General features: G+C 40.3%; 1 protein-coding gene and 1 pseudogene across 2 annotated transcripts in view; one reads left to right on the top strand and one right to left on the bottom strand.

Moving 5' to 3' along the window:
* Positions 1-21,166, top strand: part of MAOB (monoamine oxidase B) — a 112,095-nt gene that overhangs the window by 19,216 nt on the left and 71,713 nt on the right. The gene's annotated exons all lie outside the window — the stretch shown is intronic.
* On the bottom strand, positions 16,212-17,868 carry LOC101289750 (non-histone chromosomal protein HMG-14-like; annotated as a pseudogene).

Raw genomic sequence — 21,166 nt, 5'->3', positions numbered from 1 at the left:
CAGCTCAAAAAATATGGCTCTGAATATTATCTATAGCCCTTGAGGAGGAACTTAAAGGTCCTTGACTATTTTTAATAACTAAACTATTATTAGTTAGTCTTGTTGGACTGTTTTCCTTTGTTTCTGCATTTTCTCACTTCTCTGATTAAACTTATTCTTTGGCTAAAGTTTTTCCACAGACAAAAGGCAGGTCAAGGACATGGGGGTCATGGACCATGGGGTCCTGCTCCGTTTTCCTCCTTCCTACCTACGACTTTGGTGACTCTTGATCATCTTTCAGAGTTTATTTTAAAACTTACTTTTTAGGGGGAGGGTCTCCTTATCTGATAGCTTTTCCCGCAAACTACACTGCACCCCCAGTTCTTCCTCTCTGTGGCACCTTGTTTTATACCTTTCCTGCCCTCCCTGGGATAAACTCCAGGAGTGCAGACACTCTGTCTTTTTCACCACCTAGCACAGTGCTTGCACCTAATAAGTTCACAGTAAATATTGATTGGCTAATTAAGCCTTTCTTTGAGAACCAAATTTAGAACTTTGGGTTTTAAATTTCATTTGGACCCCTCTGTGTTATCCCTCTTTTCTGAGTTACTTTAATGTAGTTATTATGATGGGTTAGTAACTATTTTTTTCCCAAGTAACAGGGTTCATTTTTTTTCAGTTATACATATATGTGTATCTATTCTTTTTCAAGTTCTTTTCCCATTTAGGTTATTACAGAATATTGAGCAGAGTTCCCTGTGCTAGATAGTAGGTCCTTGTTGGTTCTCTATTTGAAATATAGCAGTCTGTACGTGTCAGTCCCAAACTCCCAATCTATCCCTCACCCCATCCTTCCCCCTGTAACTATAAGTTCGTTCTCTAAGTCTGTGAGTCTGTTTCTGTTTTATAGACAAATTCATTTGTATCATTTTTTTTAGATTCCTCACATAAGCGCTATCATATGATGTTTGTCTTTCTTTGTCTGACTTCACTTAGTATGATAATCTCCAGGTCCACCCATGTTGCTGCAAATGGCATTATTTCATTCTTTTTAATGGGTAAATAGTATTCCATTCTATACATGTACCACATCTTCTTTATCAATTCATCTGTCGATGGACATTTAAGTTGCTTCCATGTCTTGGCTATTGTAAACAGTGCTGCAATGAACATTGGGGTGCATGTATCCTTTCGAACCATGGTTTTCTCTGTATATGTGCCCAGGAGTGGGATTGCTGGAACATACGGTAGTTCTATTTTTAGTTTCTTAAGGACCCTCCATACTGTTCTCCATAGTGGCTATACCAATTTACATTCCCACCAGCGGTGTAGGAGGGTTCCCTTTACTCACACCCTCTCCAGCATTTATTGTTTGTAGATTTTTTGATGATGGCCATTCTGACTGGTGTGAGGTGATACCTCATTGTAGTTCTGATTTGCATTTCTCTAATAATTAGCGATGTTGAGCATCTTTTCATGTGCCTCTTGGTCATCTGTATATCTTTTGGGGAGAAATGTCTGTTTAGCTCTTCTGATGATTGGTTAGTAACTATTAAACCACCTAGTTGGCTGGCAAAATTATATTTTTAATGAAGGGAATGTCCTCGTTTTCCCTGAGTCTTCTTGTCCCATTTTCAACATCCATGTGCTCAGCACTTATTTGATGACAGCTATGACTCTAATCTACCATAATATAGGCCACAGTCCCTTATCTGCAATTCCCAAACACCCAGAGCTCTGAAAATTGAAAGTATTTTCAGGAGCTTTCAGTAAGAGCTGACCAGAACTGATGTGTCTGGTTTGCTATTAGTCATATGTTTTACTGCAGACATAATAATGCAGGTGATCTCAGAGTGGTTGTCCCAGTTGTCATTAGGACTATTACATAATATACACCTACGTACTGTTTTGTCACTCTAAAATCTGAAAAATTCGAAGTTCTGAAATGCATTTGGTTCCCAGAGTTTCAGAACAGGCCCATCTTTAAAAATATAAACTAGGGGGCTTCCCTGGTGGTGCAGTGGTTAAGAATCCGCCTGCCAATGCAGGGGACACGGGTTCGAGCCCTGGTCTGGGAAGATCTCACATGCTGCAGAGCAGCTAAGCCCGTGCGCCACAACTACTGAGCCTGGGCTCTAGAGCCCTCATTCCACAACTGCTAAGCCCGTGTGCCACAACTACTGAAGCCCTCCCACGGGCCTAGAGCCCGTGCTCCGCAACAAGAGAAGCCACCGCAATGAAAAGCCTGGGCATAGTAACGAAGAGTAGCCCCCACTCGCCGCAACTAGAGAAAGCTCTCATGCAGGAACGAAGACCCAATGCAGCCAAAAATAAATAATAAATTAATTAATTTAAAAATATATATATAAACTAGGAGGATGGTATACTTTGGAAAATATAATACCAAAAATGAAACAGTCATACGTTTATTCTGTTCATCGTGAGGTTTTAGTTTGTTAGTTGGTGGGTTTTTGCTAAGGAACACAATTAGTTCATCGTTCTCAGAAACGACCTGAGTATTCCCACCAAACTTTTCAGCAAGAATTCAACATGTAGGAGTACCAACAAAGTTTCCAATTTTAAGCTTTCAGTACTTTGGTGGCAGTGCTTCCATGGCGTCTGCTGTTCTGTCCCTCTGAGTAGGGCCATCATGCTAACTGAACCCCAGAGGACAGTAGGGTTCCCTACTCACCAAAACTTGGCTGACTCTGGAACCTTCCATCTGCTAGTCTCTGCCAGCTCTAGTGTCCCTGCTCTGATCCCCTGAAGCCCTTGCTGCTGTTTCCATGGACTGGACACGCTGCAGTCGCCCCATCCACAGCACTGCACTGGGAGGTGCTCCTTCTACACCTGTAGGCTGAGGTCTCAGAATCCTCTGGTTGGAACCCCAGGGAAGACAGTGGCTCCAGAGACCCCTGCTCCAAAGGCCACCACATTTCCCATGCAGCCTGGTATGTAAAGATGGGCTGTAGTTATTATGGCAGTTGAAGGAAACTCGGCATTATTTGTAAAACCGAGTCAACAAGATCTAATTCTAAATCTATTTCTGTTTTTTCTTTTAATAACTTGACCAATTATCATCATTCTAGATCTTTCTAGTGGGGCAAGATATGGCTATTGTTTGAGAAGGGAAGAAAGGGTAGCATGTATCTTGGCTTGGGTTCCCCTAGAAGCTGACCCTAAGACAGAATGTGAGTGCAAGTCATTTATTTGGGAAGTGATCCCAGCAAACCCCAGAGGGGTTTGGAAGCCTAGAGGAGGTAAGGAAGTCAAAAAGGATGAATTTTCAAGCCTGTTTCCACTGTGAGTGACTGGAGCTCAATCCTGCTGGGGACCCCGGGGGAGACAGTGGAGGATACTCCTCATTTATCCCCACTGAGTTGTGAGGCAGAGTCAGTCAGGGGCTTAAGTAGGAACGAATGAGGAGGGGACGTAGGGGGGTGGGGCATGGACAACACCTGTTACAACATCTTTCATTAAAACCTCAACATAACTTTAAAAAGGAATGATAATAATTGTAAACCTTATCGAGTTCTAAAATTTCATCTTCTTAAAGTTTTTAAATGACAGCTTCGTTGATATGTACAATTCACATACCATACAATTCACTCACTTCCAGTGTACAGTGTAATGGTTTTTAATATATTCACAGGGTTGTGTAATCATGACCCCAATGTAACTTTTGAGTTTTTTTGGCCCCACAAAAGGAAACCCTGCACCCATTTGCAGTCATTCTCCATTCCCCATCACCACCACCACCATCACTACCCGCCTACCCTCAGCCCCTGGCAACCACTAATCTACTTTCTATCTCTAGATATTTGCTTGTTCTGAACATTTCATATAGATGGAATCATACCATAAATGACTTTTATGTCTGGCTTCTTTCACTCGGCATAAGGTTTTCAAGGCTTATCCACATTGTAGCATGTATGAATACTTCATTCCTTTTTATGGCTGAATAATATTTCATTGTATGGATAGACCACATTTTGTTTATCTCTTCATTAGTTGATGGACATTTGGGTTGTTTCCACTTTGGGGCTATCGTCTATAGTGATAGTGCTGCTATGAACATTCATGTACAAATTTCTGTGTGGACATATGTTTTCATTTCTCTTGGTTAGATACCTAGGAGTGGAATCGCTGGGTCATATGGTAACTCTATGCTTAACCTTTTGAGAATCATCTTCCTAAGATTTTTAAAAATTTATATAATATATATAATTTATAATGTATATAATTTAACATATATATAATATATATAACATATATATATCATATATATAACGTGTTAACTTCTGCTGTACAGCAAAGTGATTCAGTTATATATTCTTTTTCATATTCTTTTCCATTATGGTTTATCACAGGATATTGAATATATTTCTCTGTGCTGTATATACGGTAGGACCTTGTTGTTTATCCATTCTATGTATAATAGTTTGCCTCTGCTAATCCCAAACTCCCAATCCATCCCTCCCCTACCCCCCTTGGCAACCACAGGTCTGTTCTCTATACCTAAGATTTTAAAATGTCATCTCCAGTGATTTTCTGGATACCACGTAGTGGATGCACCTAGAAAGATGGTATTTTGTGTTGCCTTCTGGGAAGAGAACTTGACTGTATTAGTCCAGGAAACTGGAAGGAGACAGGAGGGGCTTGACCAGCTAAGCTGCCTGCTTCTCCCATATGCTTTTCCCAGATGGTTGGGACTGGAAGAGATAGATCCTTGGGGCAAAATGCCCCAACATTCACAGGAAAACCCTGACCAAAGAAAATACTTACTGGTGTATTTAAGTATATGCTTATATATAAAATGTGTATATTTACATGAATATATTTATGTGTATATTTAAGTATTATATTTAACATATAGTAAGTATTTTCCTTAGTAGCAATTTTCCTATGAACGTTGGGGCATTTTAGTTGGCCTGTGAGCCTGGAATACAGATCTTGATGCCAAATTCAATCCCTTAATGGGTGAGCGATAATTGCATTGTATTCGTCAGTTTAGAAAGCACAATATAAACAATGTCATTAAGTTCCAAAATTTACAGGGTAATCTAATAAAGATGTATTGGTGGTGTTCAAAGAAAAAGCAATTAAGGGAAACAGCTCCTGAGCCTTGAAAAAATAATGTACATCCTTCGCTCTTTTCCCCACTGTCATCATTAGGTTGTAATTGAAGTAAATTTCATAAAATTTCAAGTAGTTGAGTTTATTTTTATTAGATTTGATATACAGCTTTGGGAAAGCACTTTTGTCAATTTACTTGCATACAATTTTTTTCTGAAATAGGGAAGGTTAGTGACAATATAAAGGCAGATAGACTGATTTACAGAGAAGTTTTGCAATTATGTAACTCTAAGTGCTTAATTTTAGGTCTCTAAAAAGTATAAATTTATAACAAAAAGTCAATCATTTATACAATGAATCCTGGAAATAGCCCAGTAAATGAAACTACTCATCACAACTAATAATTTTTTTTTACTAATTCTGGATGAATTATTTTCATAAGTTTATTTTCAAGTCTTATCATCCAAAGACAACCACTCTTAACATTTGGGTATATTTTATTTCAACCTTTTTTCATGCATTTGTTTGTTTTCTCTGTGTGTGTGTGTCACACATTTATATTTATAGTCATAGAACAAACACAATTTTATATCTTTTCACCTGATATTAAAACATAAGCATTTTCCACATTATTACAGTCTTTATGAACACAATTTAATATCAAATAAGCTTACCATAGCTTACTTAACTGATACCAGATTATTGGACATTATGTATTATGTGTGTACACTGTTATTATAAACGACACTGCACTAAAGATCTTTAGGAATGATATTTTTTCCACATTTGATATTATTTCTTGGAATTGAATCATAAAGTAATAATTTCCGATTTAAAGATATGGATACTTTAAAGTTTTTGACAGATACTGCCAAATTGCTTCTCTCAAATGTTTTACCAATTACTATTCTAGCCAGCTTTGTTTCATCACATTGTTGACAGCCTTTAATATCATCCTTTTTTTACAATCTTTCTCAGATTGCAAGTGAAAATGGTATTTCTCAGTTTCTCAAATTGAGAGGTGAAAATGGTTGTTTTTAATTACTAGAAAGTTGAACATTTTTCTTGTGTGTATTAGTCAATTACATTTTCTGGGAGGGCTATTTTTATTTCTTTTTTTTCTTCATTTGTGGTTAGAATCTGGGGTGGAATCTATTCTTCTTTTTGAATAAACCAGTATTTACATATATGTTTCTTGGTTACAGTTAAAAACTTTAACCAAGATGTTTAAATGCTCTTTGAGAACGATTATGCCCTTCTAATGCAGGTAGTCTTCTGTGAGCTTCTCGACCCCTTCCAATGTACAGATTTCACACCCAGGTGTCTGGCCAAAAGCCATGGGATGATTCTGATACTGCAATTAAAATGGTTTAGTCCAATAAGTAGACTTCCTTGAACATGTTTTCCTTGTGGTATTATTCTATGCAAAACTTGTATTGTGATTCTGCTACTTTTACAAACCCCCAGGGGAACGTAGCAGTTTCAAACTTCACCTGTGCTAAGATGACTCCCAAATCACTTATGTATTTCCAGCCAAGGTCAACAGATGGGAGAATAGATAACTATTGGCTTTGTAGTTGGGTCAGTCATGAGAGACAGAAGGAACTGGGGAAGTGTGAGATACAGATGGACATAGTAAGACTAAGCTAATAACGTACATGGAGACCCACACAAGGATATACACAGAGTAGAGGAGCCCCAGAAATAGACTCATTGAATCAAACAGAAATTCAGCTGGACAAGGGGGCACAGAAGAACAGAACATCACAGCATAACTTTCTAGATTGAGAATTTTGTTACTAAAGGCTGTTAAATGTATATTTGCAATTGTGGGTGTAAGTGTTGACATTGGCATTTTCAGTTCCATTTGCTCCTTTGTCTAGGAGGAATTTGTCAAGGATCAGAGGACCCCCAGGTCTGGATTACACCTCCTTTTAACAAGATGGAAGCCACCTCTAATGAGAGGTGGTTTCACCTTTCAACTTGGAATGCAGATTGGTATTACAACTTGGTGCTATGCCCAAAGCTTGCGAGTACAGAGTTTGTTTAAGGTAGTTAAACACACACACACACACACACACACACACACACAATTTCAGCTAGAGCATAATATTAAAACACATTTAATGTATAAGAAACTTCTGTAAGTAGCTGGTACAACATAGACCAGGTACCTTTCTGTTCCACAACCTAATGGTGCAGGCTTAAGATTTAAATGCCCCAGAGGAATTCATAATTAACAAAGCCTTTAAAATACCTTTTTAAAATATCAGATGCTCAAGTGATCTTCGGCTGAGGAAATAGTTTAGTTTTCTGATGGGTGCCCAGACTATGTTATTGATTAAAGGAAACTCTGTAGCCTTTAGATGTGAGGCAGGCAGGTTGTGGAGCTGACATTGTACTGTTGATATTTGGAGACCTGTATGAATCCTTCTCCAGGTGGAAGACTCCATTTCTATGTTGACACTTTTTTCCTTGCAAATTTTTTGGAATAAGTTTGTAATTAAAAAGATATTTGGAACAGAAAAGTTGGGGTTGAAAATTTTAAAGGGCACTTGTGATCAAATGGTCACACTGACATTAAAATAAGTTTTGTGATACATCAGATTTTGAGTAGATATGCATTCTGATGAATCCACTAGAGTAAGTTCTTTGCAAAATGAGCCCCTGTTCATTCTTTGCAGCTGAACTAGTTGACTTGTCTGAGTTGTTTCATGCCAGCAACAAATATTTATTGAGGCTGTCTACATGTCAGATATTCTCCCAGGTTCTGGGAATAAAGTAGGAAACAACACAACTAAGACCCTGCCCTCACAGAGCTTATAATCTGGTGAGGAGGATCACACAGTAAATAACCAATAAATCAACCAAATAAATACCTACCTACATACATACATACAAAGTACTACCAGTGGCAAGTAATCCATGAAAAATAAAATAGATGGTGTGATGGAGCAGAGTCAGGGAATACCTCTTCCTTAGAGGTGAGGTATAAGCTGAGATCAGAGATGTTGAACATGTAAATATCAGGGAAAAAGGGTATTACGGGAGATGGGAACAATTGATGCAAAGCCCCTATGGTGGGAACAACTTTGAAGTGTTCAAGGAAGAGAAGGAAAATCAGCATGGCTGGAGTGGGATGAAATGGGTACTAAGGCAAGATACGTAGGCAAGAGTGAATTCATATGTGGCCCTGTAAGTTAAGTAATGAGGTGGGATTACCTCTTTGCAATGTAAGTCGTTGGAAGATTTGAAACAGGGAAATGTCTTGAATTTGATTTTGCTTTAAAGGATATTCTACCCTATGTAAATTAAAAAAAGAGAAGTAAGAGTGGAAGCAGTTGCAGTTGCAAGGCTATTGCAATAGTCCAAAGGAGAGATGCTTTCATCTTAGACCAAGGTAGTAGCAGTATGGGTTCTAAGAAATGGTTGTATTCAGGTAGAGTTGACTTACTGATGTATTGATTGGAGGGTGGAGTGGCCAGGGGGAAAAAAGAACAAGGATAATTCCTGGATTTGGGCCTGAACAACCGGGTGAAGTGTGGTACCATTACTGAGGTGGAAAAGACTGCAGAAGAACTGGTTTGGTGGAGGGGACTCAAGACCTCTGTTTGAGATATGTTAAGTTTGAGATGATTATTAAATAGCTGAAGGCACAATTAAGTAGGCAATTTCTATATCAAGCTTGAAGCTTCAAGTCTATAAGATTGAGTGAGATCACCCAAGAATGATTAAAAAAAAAAAGAGAGAGATCCAAGAACTGAGTCTTGGGGCTCTCCAACATTTAAAAGCTGGGAAGAGGAGAAAATCCAGCAAAGGAGTCTGAGAAGAAGCAGAGTTAGAGAGGAAGAAACCCAAGGAAGTGTGTGGCCCAGAAACAAGTGAAGACAGTGGGTCAAGAAGGAGGACAAGGGAGTTCCCCGGTGGCCTAATGGTTAGGATTCTCGGCTTTCACTGCCCTGGCCCAGGTTCGATCCCTGGTTGGGGAACTGAGATCCCACAAGCTGCACGGCGCGGCCAAGAAAAGAGACATTAAGGCAGATCCTACAGACATTGTAAAGAGAGAGAGAGAGAATAAGAAGGAGGACAAGAGGAGAAGCTGCTAAGAGAACAATTAATCTAAGGACCCAGACTGGACCACTGGGTTTGCAATATGAAAATCACTGACATCCTTGACAAGAGTAGTCTAGGTGGAATGGTAGGGATGAAAGCCTGACTGAAGTGAAGTGGAGAAATAGAGGCAATGGGTGAAGATAACTCTTTGAAGAAGTATTATGAAGAGATGCAGAGGGAAGGGGTTGCAGCTAAAAGGAGATATTGGGGCAGTTAGGTTTTTTGAAGATGAGAGATACCAGAGCAGGTTTGTGTGTCGATGACAGTGATCCAGGAGAGAGGGAGAAATTGATGATGCAGGAAAGAAGGTATATGATTAGAGGATCAAAGCCCTGGGGGGGAATAGGATCCCAAGAGAGTGGCGAGGGTTGACTTCCTTAAAGAAGCCACTTCACTTAAGTCATAAGACGTAGAGAAAGCAGCACATGCAGGCACAGGTGAAGGTATATAGCTGGATTTATTATGGAAAGATGATATTTTTATTTTCTCAATAAAAAATGAAGCAGAGTCATCAGTCGAAGAGGGCTGGGGGCAGGGGAGGTGGTGTCATGGAAGTTGAAGAAGAAAAGGCATGAAATAGCCATTTTGGACAGTGGGAAATTACATACTACGGTTCAAAAACATTATTCATTTAATTGCGTGAAGGTATCTGTCAAATATAATAGTCTTAATTTTAGAAAAGAGATATTAAAATATTCTCCCCGAGGATGATTAATCAAAAGCTAACTGCTGGGCTTCCCTGGTGGCGCAGTGGTTGAGAGTCCGCCTGCCGATGCAGGGGACACGGGTTCGTGCCCCGGTCTGGGAAGATCCCACATGCCGCGGAGCGGCTAGGGAGCCTGTGCTCCGCAACGGGAGAGACCACAACAGTGAGAGGCCCGCGTACCGCAAAAAAAAAAAAAAGATAACTGCTTAGATTGCTCCAAGTCCATGATAAAAATGTTATCAACAGAGAAAAAATTGCTTTACCTCTTCTGCTATGGTCAGTGGGCATTTGTCCAATCTATGATAAAATTTATCCATTTGTTTTGTTATAGGTTAAAAAGAAGGTGGTTTAAGACCCAGTCATTTTTTGTGTGATGCACAGTTTGAAGAAATAATAAAACCTGGGATGTTATGCCAATATTGTAAGACATGGGTCTATAGATAAATCATCTATACTGAATCAAAGGTTGATGAGACATGCTATAAAAAGGCTTGAGTTGCCAATAAGTATTTGTGGGGAGGTGGAACTTAAGGAAGCAGAGGCATGATTAATTCCCTGGCAGGCCCAGCCTGCCTATCACTATATGACAACAGCAGGCCCAATATATGCAAGTAATTTTGCACACATAATCTTTGTTTCAACTCTGCCTGCAAGGTACATCCCTGTTTTACAGATTGGAATTAGGAGGAGTTCAGAAGTTATTTGCCCAAGATTCCACAGTGCCTAAGAGGCAAAGTGGGGTCAGAACCTCATTCTTCCAATTTCAAAGCCAAATACTTCCTAAGATGTTGGATCCATTCATTGAACAGATATTTGTTGAGTATATACCATGCAACAGGCAATGTTCTAAGAGCCTTATATATTTTGCCTCAATTTCTTTTCACAACTACTTGGTAAGGTAGGGAGTAAATACTTCCACTCTTTTACAGGTCAGGAACTTGAGGTTTAAAGGAGGGGATAAATTTAATCACCTAACCAATGGTAGACCCTGAATATGAGAGATGTCTAATTTTTCAGAAAGATGAATGTTTCCTTTTTGAAGTGATACAAAGCCAATTTCACACAAGGAATTAATTAAGACAATTGGATTGGTAAGGGTTGGGGCCCACTGCTCAGAATGAAATCTAGATATTCTGACTAAAAGCACCTCAATTTGTTTTTGATTTGGGGTAACTGAGTAGATGTCCTAAAGTGAATGAGGAAACTGGATCCCAGCTACAGATACCCCTGAAATAATTTGCCCAGACAGCAACAGATATTCTGTTTTTCTATACATTTTGGCACTAGCGTTCATTTTTGTGTGGCAGGTCCTCTTCTGATATGAACCTAACAACTGAGTCCAGGACCTCTCACTGAGATTTAGAGTGATCCTTTTTTACTCTTTCTGAGAGTATAATTTTCCCTAAAAAGAATTGAACCTAATGAACATACAAGTAACTTCATCTGAGTTCCATTTGAGGCCCTGTCTGCACAAACATTGACAGCTTGTTTTGGCTTTCCGGAAGCCTTTTATCAAACCACAAGGTGGCTTTTGGCCAGACATGGAGAGCTTTCACCCTATCTCCAAACAGTTGGTATGAAATAACAGGAAAAGCCTCTTTCCAAAAATAATTTGAGTGAAAAGTTTAAAATTATAGAGCTCCCAAAATATTCTTGGGGATTTAGATGCAAATTCTGCCTCAGCCTACCTTCTCCTGGCCCACCACGTTCTCCTCATTTCTTTTTTTTTTTTTTTTGCGGTACGCGGGCCTCTCACTGTTGTGGCCTCTGCCGTTGCGGAGCACAGGCTCCGGACGCGCAGGCTCAGCGGCCACGGCTCATGGGCCCAGCCGCTCTGCGGCATGTGGGATCTTCCCGGACCGGGGCACGAACCCGTGTCCCCTGCATTGGCAGGCGGACTCTCAACCACTGCGCCACCAGGGAAGCCCTGGTCTCCTCATTCTTATTGTAGGTGCTCTAATAAGGGGTAAATTATTCATTGCTAGGGTAACTGTGACTCAGGGCTCATAACACACCTTGGGGGAGACAGTTGGGTAGGGCAAATTGTCTAGAGCCTGAGCTATATTTGGGGGGATGAGATGGTATTAAGTGAAATTTTCCCAGGAGAACAAAGGCCTGGAAACACTAAACAGTGTGGGATATGGAAAGAACCACAGGGGGAGGGGATTCAATATTGCTAGAGTATAAGGTACAGGGTGGGGAGCAGAAGGATAAAGCTAGAAAAGTTGGAAGAGGTGAAGTCACGCTGGATCTTTAGGGCATTTAAGGGTAAGATGGGACAAGGGATCAGGAAAACTCAAGGATAAATTCCAGGTTTCAGACATAGACTCCCGGGCAAATGACTAGGCCCAAGTTACGAGTCAGAAAAAAACCTGGGAAAATGGATAGGATGTGATCATTCATTAGTTTCAGGTTTGTCAGTTATCCCTACATTGTAAATATAATGAAAACTAGGGATTTCCTTACTGGTTTGATGAAGAGCCCTGCTTTGGAACAGGAAGAGCTGCCATCTTTGAAGCCATGCAAGGAGCTGACGAATCAGTAAGAACCCAAGAAAATGGTGACCTCTGCTGAAGCCGTATCCCTATTAATGAGATGAGGTCCAGATAGCTTAGAGCAGAGGTTCTAAACTGGTAGCCCATGGGCCTTCCTGCAGCACTGCATGTCTTGAAAGAAGAAGAAAGAGGGAAACTTCTAGTTTCTTACACTGCTGTTTCACCATTTTTCACTTGGTGGAACTAAGTACACTTCCAGCCTTCCCGGGAAGCTCCCTTTCCAAATATGTATATTACAGTCACCCTCTTCCCACCCTTGTGGTGCCTTGCCTGTTAGGCTTCGTTCTTTTCTAGAAGCACGTTAGGCTTGGATATCAACTCCTTGATAACGTGCAGCTTAAGGACAGTAGTGTGGTTGAGAATGTTTGATTTGTAGGGAGGAAGAGAGGAGGGGTTTTTTTTGAGAGGGGATTCTGTGACCAACCCACCACCAGTTGTAGCCACAATGGCTACAAATTGACCAAATGGACCAGTTGCTTTAGGTAGTATTCCCCAAAATATGTAAGGAGACATTTCTGCCCTTGAGAAAATCACTTCCATCTCCTGTCCCCCAATAAGTTATAGAGACTAAGAAATGAGGTAAATAGTATATAGTAACTCCTGATGGAGGCATGCAATACGTCCAGCTGGATAGAAACCAGTTTAACTTTTTGTGTGTGTGTTTATTTTTATTTTATTTTACGGCAGCTTGGTAACATATTACTAACAACCATTGTTGATACAGAAAATGTCAGCAAACATTTGTACTTAAACAATGCTTCATTCATCTTTTTTTTTTTTTTGGCTGTGTTGGGTCTTTGTTGCTGCACGGGCTTTTTCTAGTTGCGGCGAGCGGGGGCTCCTCTTCGTTGCAGTGCACGGGCTTCTCATTGCAGTGGCTTCTCTTGTTGTGGAGCACAGGCTCTAGGTGCGTGGGCTTCAGTAGTTGTGGTGCACGGGCTTCAGTAGTTGTGGCGCGTGGGCTTCAGTAGTAGTGGTGCATGGGCTCTAGAGTGAGCGCAGGCTCAGTAGTTGTGGTGCACGGACTTAGTTGCTCCACGGCATGTGGGATCTTCCCGGACCAGGGCTCGAACCTGTGTCCCCTGCATTGGCAGGCAGATTCTTAACCACTGTGCCACCAGGGAGGCCCCATTCATCTTTAAGTTGGGCAAACCTTAAGTATTTTGCAATTAAAAGTATGTATAATCTAAGAAAACCCACCTATTATTTCAAATAATCATCTTCATAATTTTGATTTTATAGCCATTTAAAAAAATTGATATATAATTGACATATTAGCTTTAGGTGTACAACATAAAGATTCAATATTTGTATATACTGTGAAATGATCACCACAATATGTCTAGTTAACATACATCACCACACATAGTTACAAATATTTTTTTTCTTTGGATGAGAATTTTTAAGGTCTACTCTCTTAGCAACTTTCAGATATACAATACAGTCTCATTAACTATGGTCACCATGTTGTACATTACATCCCCATGACTTATTTATTTTATAACTGGAAGTTTGTACCTTTTGACCACCCGATTTAACTTTTTTTTTCCAGAATTTTTTATTGTGAGAATTTTCAAGGAATTATACACTCATATACCTACCAACTAGATTGTACAGTTAACATTTTTGCTATATTTGCTTTGTTCCGTATTATCCATCTATCCATCCCTCTCTTTATCTGTCAATCCCTCTTTTTTTGATGCATTTCAAAGGAAGCCACAGACATCGGGACCTCCTGCCTCTAATTACCTTAGCACGCCTATCCTTAACCAGCTTTGTTTGCATCTGCATTTTCTTGTCGTACAACAAGCACAAAAGTCACGTGTTTTTTTTGTTTTTTTTGTTTTGTTTTTATCACAATGCCTTTATTATAACAAAATTCACATGTTTTTTATTAACACCTATTGATGTCACTCAAATTTCATGCTCCGCAGGGCAGACTTTGGGCTAATGCTTTGGAGTTATGAAGACACCACCTATGTAATGAAATTCCAGGTTAATTAAAATTGTTGTCCTGTCTCATGTAGATTAATCACAGAATGGAAAGGGGGTTAATCACTATTTTACAGATGGGGAAAGTGAGGCCCAGAAAGGTGGGGACTCTTGTTCAAGGTCATAAAGCCCATTAGACCTATTTGGCATAGAGCTTTTCTACAGAATGACAATGTTCTGCCTTGTCCTTGAATGAGGCTATGTTTTTCCTTTTACTCTGGTCCTTGCACACCGCTGACTGCCTTGGTCTTTGGCTCACAAGGGTGTTTCAGCAGCAAAGTAAAACTCCTGGGCCAGGCTCCAAACTAGGCTCCCAAATGACTGCTTTGTAACTTCATTTCTTCCAGTTACTTGTCACATCTCATCCAGATTTCTTTTCCTTGGCAATGTCCACATTTTATTCTGTTCTTCTAGAATTCCAAATTAATCATCTCATTTTTGGTGAAAGGAGATGTTGAAATGAAGAAGTGTTCAAAGTATTCTACAGCAGGCCTGTGACCCTCTTCTGGGCATTTGTAACACCCAGCTCTTTCAGAGACTAAGATCTAGGGAGTGGGTGAGCCAAAGGGGGAATGGATCTCTATTTTATATTCTACCTTAAAGATGTTTGTGATTCTAAAAATCATGTTGGTAAAATAAATAAATAAATAAAAATAAAATAAAAATCATGTTGGTAATCCATAGGAGGGCAGAGATATTTCACCCTTAAATCACAGTCAAGGAAACTATCGTGGCATCATATGATTATTTTCGATACTTAAAAAACAGTATTCTTAAAGGAGTGTGTGTTTATTTATATATATTCCATTGAATTTCCAAAAGGTGAATTAAACGATTAGTTTTATATAACAATTTTTAAAATGAAGACTATAACACACAAATTTGGGAAAGACAAGGCTGTAATTTCTGGGTTTGCCTCCTTTTTTTTTTTTTTTTTTTTTTTTTTTTTTTTTTTGCTGTACGCGGGCCTCTCACTGTTGTGGCCTCTCCCGTTGTGGAGCACAGGCTCCGGACGCACAGGCTCATCGGCCATGGCTCACGGGCCCAGCCGCTCCGCGGCATGTGGGATCTTCCCAGACCGGGGCACGAACCCACGTCCCCTGCATCGGCAGGCAGACTCTCAACCACTGCGCCACCAGGGAAGCCCTGGGTTTGTCTCCTTTTTTCATGGGAGACCATACTGAGGTCAAGCAGAAACAAATTTTGTCTACCATGATTATAATACATGAAAGAGAACCCACTCCTTTCACACGACAAAAAAAAGACAAGAGCTTGGCTATGAAACGAGGCTCATTATGATTGCTGGCATTTTAGGGAAATGCAATAATTTACATGTAAAGCGTGATGAAACAATTTTTATGGTTTTAAATGTATTTTGAAAGGCCTTGGAAGGCAGTCTCATTGTAGTATCTCAGAAGCAGCCGCATCTGGAGAAAGGTTTCTATGGCAACTCATGAAAGCTTGATGTTTTTTTTCTCCTTTTCAAGAGCATAAATCATCACATGGCCTGAGGCTTCAGCAAAGGTCTTCTTTATTTTAGAAGCTATTGCCATTTGTTTTTGTGTTGTATATTTTGACTGTCTAAGAGAAAACAGAGCAAAGGGCTTCCAAGAGGGCTTGGAGTCTTTTTCATATCTGGGGACAAGATGTGAATAACATAATTCTAGACTTTGCTTCTCAGTGATCAAAGTGATAGTACATACACATTGATATGTTTGGTTTATATCATGTGTTGTTTCAGTTTTCAGGAAAGTTGTGATCGGTGCGTTCTCAGGAAAGAGGAGTTAGCCTGGACTTGAGGAGGAACTGTTTGGCCAAAGCACCTCTTTTTTTTTTTCTTTCATAATTGAGATTTTATTGGTTGTTTTGAGGATCGGTACACAGACATTTCACTTTGTACACAATTCTCAACATACGTACCAAAAACCTAAAAAATCATGTAGTTGTGATTCTTTTCTGAATAGTTATTCCAGTGACTTTCCAGCTTAAAATTTGGGGGCAGATTTTCCATCACAGGATATCAAGTACCAATATCTTCAAATATTGATATGCTGTTACATCGTTAAGTCCCACTAATTCACAATTTGATATCACATACACTACATACTCAAATTGTCAATCGTTCACAGCACATTAACAGTTACTAGAAGAACTGGACTACCACGACCAAAGATGTTACAGAGTGCACAAAATTCTGCCCAGGAGAGCCAAGACCAAGGGGTCAGTGGTTTGCTTGAGGAAACAATTCTACCAAAAACAACGTGGGAAGAGAAGTAATTTAAAGTGTTTAAGACATTAAATGCACAACTGACTCCAAACTGCCATTTAGTGTGCTTTGTATTATAGGATAGAAAAGCTACCCTCCATCTGTGGAATGTTAAGCTGACACCCAAGACAATCAAAGCCTCCCATATTCAATATCCCACTATTTTCTGGTTGTACCAAAAAATAAACAACCAGCAAATGATTTCACCTCTTAAAAAAAAGCATTTACACTTAAAAAATGGGATGAGGTGGGATTCCTTCCTTTTTAAAAATGTTTCTAGAGCTACTAAAAAGCTTGCATTTACAAAATAGTTGATAAAAATATTCCCCTGGATTGTACAAGAAGGGAAACAGGGACCACTGATAGGACCAGGTGTGTGATATTAATCAGACTTGGCCTCTTTCTCTCCTGCTTCATCAGAAGCTGGGCTCTCCTCATTTTTAGTTTTTCCATTTTCTGCAGGTCTTCTTTAGTTTCTTGGTTAGCCACTTCAGCCTGTTTTCCCTTTGCTCCCCTTTTTCCCTGTTGTTTGCACTTTTTTGTCGGAAGATTTATCCTTTCCTGCCGCCTTTTTTGGCTTCGTTTCCACTTTTGCAGGAGTCGGTTTAGCTGACAACCTCGCCGATCTCCTCTTGGGCTCCTCCTTCGCCGCCCCCTCGGCGGAGCTGACCTTCCTCTTGGGCATCGTGGCGGCGGGGCGGGCGCCAGCCGGGTGCCTGCGGGCCGCGGCGCGCCGAGAGCCTTCGCGAAGCTAGGCTGCTTGGTCGCTGCTGCGACCCGCGGCGGGGGCGGTAGGAGAACCGGATGGAACCGGATTGGGAGCCCGCCCCCTCCTCCCCCCTTGTCCCCCAGCAGCGAGCTCCCTCTCCCCGTCGGCCGGGCCCCCCCCCGCCCATTGGCTACGGGGCCCACTGCGCCGCGGCCCGGGCCCCGAATAGGTGAGGCGGGCCGTCACTCGACAACTGAGCCCCGCCCCCGCTCTGGGCGCCCCTACCCGCCCGCCGTCTGGCAGGGCCCCAGACCCAGGCGAGGGGGCGGGGCCCAAAGCACCTCTTAATGAGTAGTTCAATGGCGGTATCCTAGAGGGCACTGCGACGCTCTAAATGTCTTCAGATCTCCCTGTAAATGTCTTGGTCCCAGGGTTTTGGGCACTGACAGACTCCAGGTGGTTTTTATCAATATAGTCTTTCCAAGAAAGTTAATAAAGAAATATTCTATTTTTAAAACTCGGCATGCTTTGAGAATTTTTTTAACAACATTGGCCCTTGTATGTTACAGGAAGTAATGTGACTAATGAAGAACACACAGTTCACAAAAACAGAGCCGGATTTTAGACCGAGCTCTGCCATCGCTAGTTGTGTAACGCTGAGCAAGCTCTTGAATCTCTCCCAGACTCCATTTTCTAATCTGAAAAATAGGAATAACAGTGAGAGCCTCAAAGGCTTATTGTTAAGAACTTAATGTGTGTGAATATTGGAAACTGTAGTGCTGTACAAATATAAGGTGGTTATTATAATTGGTTAGCTGGCTTTCTTTCCAGCTCTTTTTCTTTGAAGAAGTCAAGGGTATCCCTTTACCATTTCCGGTGTGACGAGAAGAAATCAGTTTCAACGTGTGTCAATATTTTAGCTTCCTATACTATATTAAATATATTATGTTTATATAGACACCATTTCAGCCATTTGTTTATTTCTTGACTAAGTAATTAAATGTCATCTTTGCTGCAGGGTATTAAATGAATACATTCAACAAACATGTAAGTGCCAACTGTGTACTAGCATCGAGGACACAGACTAGATAATTAAATTCTTATCATTCAGGAAATAAGTTTTCTGAGTTTCAAGGCCACGGCATAAGCTTCAGGCTGATGCCATGAAAGAGGGGTTGTAATCCAGCCCACACTGCTAGCCAAGCACCGATGTGAGCTGCATTCACCCAAAGAAAGGATGCCTTTTTGAAATTCACCTGCCATGAGTGTGTGCCTTTGTTACGGAGTCCAAGCTCGCTCTGCTTACCGCTCAACTGGCCAGTAAATCGGGAGACAAGGTGTTGAGGCAAAGGAATAGCGACTTTATTCAGAAAGCCAGCAAACCAAGAAGATGGCAGACTAGTGTCACAAAAGAACCATCTGATGGGGTCTGGATGCCAGTTTCTCTTATAGAACAAAGAGGGGGAGGAGGTGAGGAAGTAAGGTTAAAAGGCCATTTGCAAATATCACCTGGAATGGCCAGCCTCAGGGAGGGAATGTGTTAATTTCTTCTTTCTTGCAGCCATTCACAGGTGGACAGGGTCAGGATGTTTCCTTGAACAAAGGCACTTTGGTTTAACATTCACAGAGAGGGGCAGGGTTCCCTGAGGCAGGCCATTATGTATAGACAGTATCCTTTTAGTGAACAAAAGCAATGGGAAGCAAAGGTTAAAGTAAAAGAAACAGATCCAGCATGCAGTCAGATTTTGTTCTTCCCTGTAACACCTTCTTGTCATTTACACAAAGGTATGGAATGTGCTAGCAGTGACCCTGATGTTTATGTGGTTCGTGATGTTCTATGGAAGGCGTTCAGTGTTTCACCCTTTAGTAAAGGCTGCTGGCCATGTTTGTTATCTGGAGTCAGATTGTCTGGATTTGAATACTGGCTCTGCCATTGGCCAGCTGTGTGACCTTGGGTATATTACTTGGCCTCTCTGTGCTTCTCTTTTTACATCTGCCCACTTCATAGAGTTGTTAGGAGGATAAATTCTTATATGTAAAACATTGGGAATAAAATGTTCCTGTTTTCAGTGATATCTTTACCTGCCTCTACTCTGTGTTGAAGAGTTCAACAATCAACGTCTGAATTCTACCTACAAATGCTGCTCTCCTTTAATGAATTTAATCTCACATTGGTGATATTTTTCTTTTTACCCCAGACCCTTTTGTTTGTGTGTGCATGTTTGTGTTAAATAACTGAAAAGGCATTCTCTGTAGAGACATCAAAGAATTCCAATTCTTTGATCAGAAGGTCACTTGGTTGTTTCTAGAATTTTCTCATAAAACCATTTGCTTTGTCAGAAGTGACAGAGGTGATGAGGGCTGTTTGCATACTTTTGGCTTTTATCCTTTCTGAGGGATTGCTTATGTGGTTTACCAGTGTTATAAGGGTAGAGATGCTTTGAGGTACAGTGAATTTTTTTTCTCAGTTTCGGTTAACACGGTACTTTTTTTTGGTAACTTTAAACTGAGAAAAAGTCTTTATGTAATATTGAAGTACTGATGTTTCATAATGTTTTCAAAACAATTAACTTTGCATTTGAAAATGCTGACAAATTCTGTTAAAGATCAGGTTTTGATAGGAAGGACATGAGACATATCGACAAAGCAAGAAGAGGCCCCTTTGTTACCTGCACTGTGTACTTTTCAGTCTCCTACAGTATGTTACTCTTCGGCCCTTTTCCGTGGCACAAAACTGGAAGCACAGAATGTTAATAAAGCTGCAAACCACTGATGTGTAGGTATTTTAAATAACTTGAGTGTCTAATCCAAATTGAAGTATCCAAATAATTTATTGAAATAGTCATCACTTTGATGAAACATTTTCCAAGTGAATTTCCTGGGAAGGGAGATGAAATATTTTGATCATTTCATGGCATTAGGCTTCAGTCTACCATTAGTAAGGTGCGCCATGCTTTGCTTATCCATCCGAAGGAGACTCCCTGAGCCAAAATACTACGGATCCTGCACCATTTAGAGGTAACAAATGAGATGATCTTATCAAGGGCCTGTCAGGGACACATAGGGGCTGCCTCTGAAGTTGCCAAATGATCATTGTGAAATGATCCTGCATGTTAAACTCAAGTTTAATTAGCTTTTTAAAAGTAGGAAGTCATTATATGCTTGTTTCTAAATTAGTTGCAAAAATTAAATATCTGTTTAAGAGAAAAACTGATATTTTAAGATTCTTCTATTTAGATGGAGAGCAGAATGTTTTAAAACACTTTGCATCAATCAGTGTATAGATTACTGCATTTAAAATTTTTCCTTTTTGGTCCGTCGGTGGTGGCTAAGAGTTCAGGTTTGGGGCTGAACCCTGACCCTGCCATTTACTAATTGTATAAGCTATGGCAAGTCAGTGAATGTCTCCAAACCTCCATTTTTTCTTTTTAAAATGAGGATAATAATACCTCTCAGCACTGTGGTGAAAATCCGATGAGCATTATGTATGAAATGCTGTTTCTTCACACAGCAAAGCAATCCTCAATGCTTTATGATGGTGGCTGCTATTACTGTGGGGTTTTTTTTTTTTAGCTGTTATTGCATTGTGTCAGGAAATGATTGCCTGTTTCAACTGTGCCAATTACACTGTCTAGTGTTCTTAGGGCAAATGTAATTCTGCTACTTTATGATTTTTTTTTCACAATAGTATTGCATTTTAAAATTCCCAGACTTCCCAGAGAATGTACCATCTCTCATATTTTTGTTCTATGGCAAAATGTGTTAAAAGT

The sequence above is a fragment of the Orcinus orca genome, chromosome X (assembly GCF_937001465.1).
Source record: "Orcinus orca chromosome X, mOrcOrc1.1, whole genome shotgun sequence".
Lineage (NCBI taxonomy): Eukaryota > Metazoa > Chordata > Mammalia > Artiodactyla > Delphinidae > Orcinus > Orcinus orca.
The sequence above is the reverse complement of the archived record's forward strand: the minus strand, read 5'-3'. Positions and strand labels throughout refer to the sequence as shown.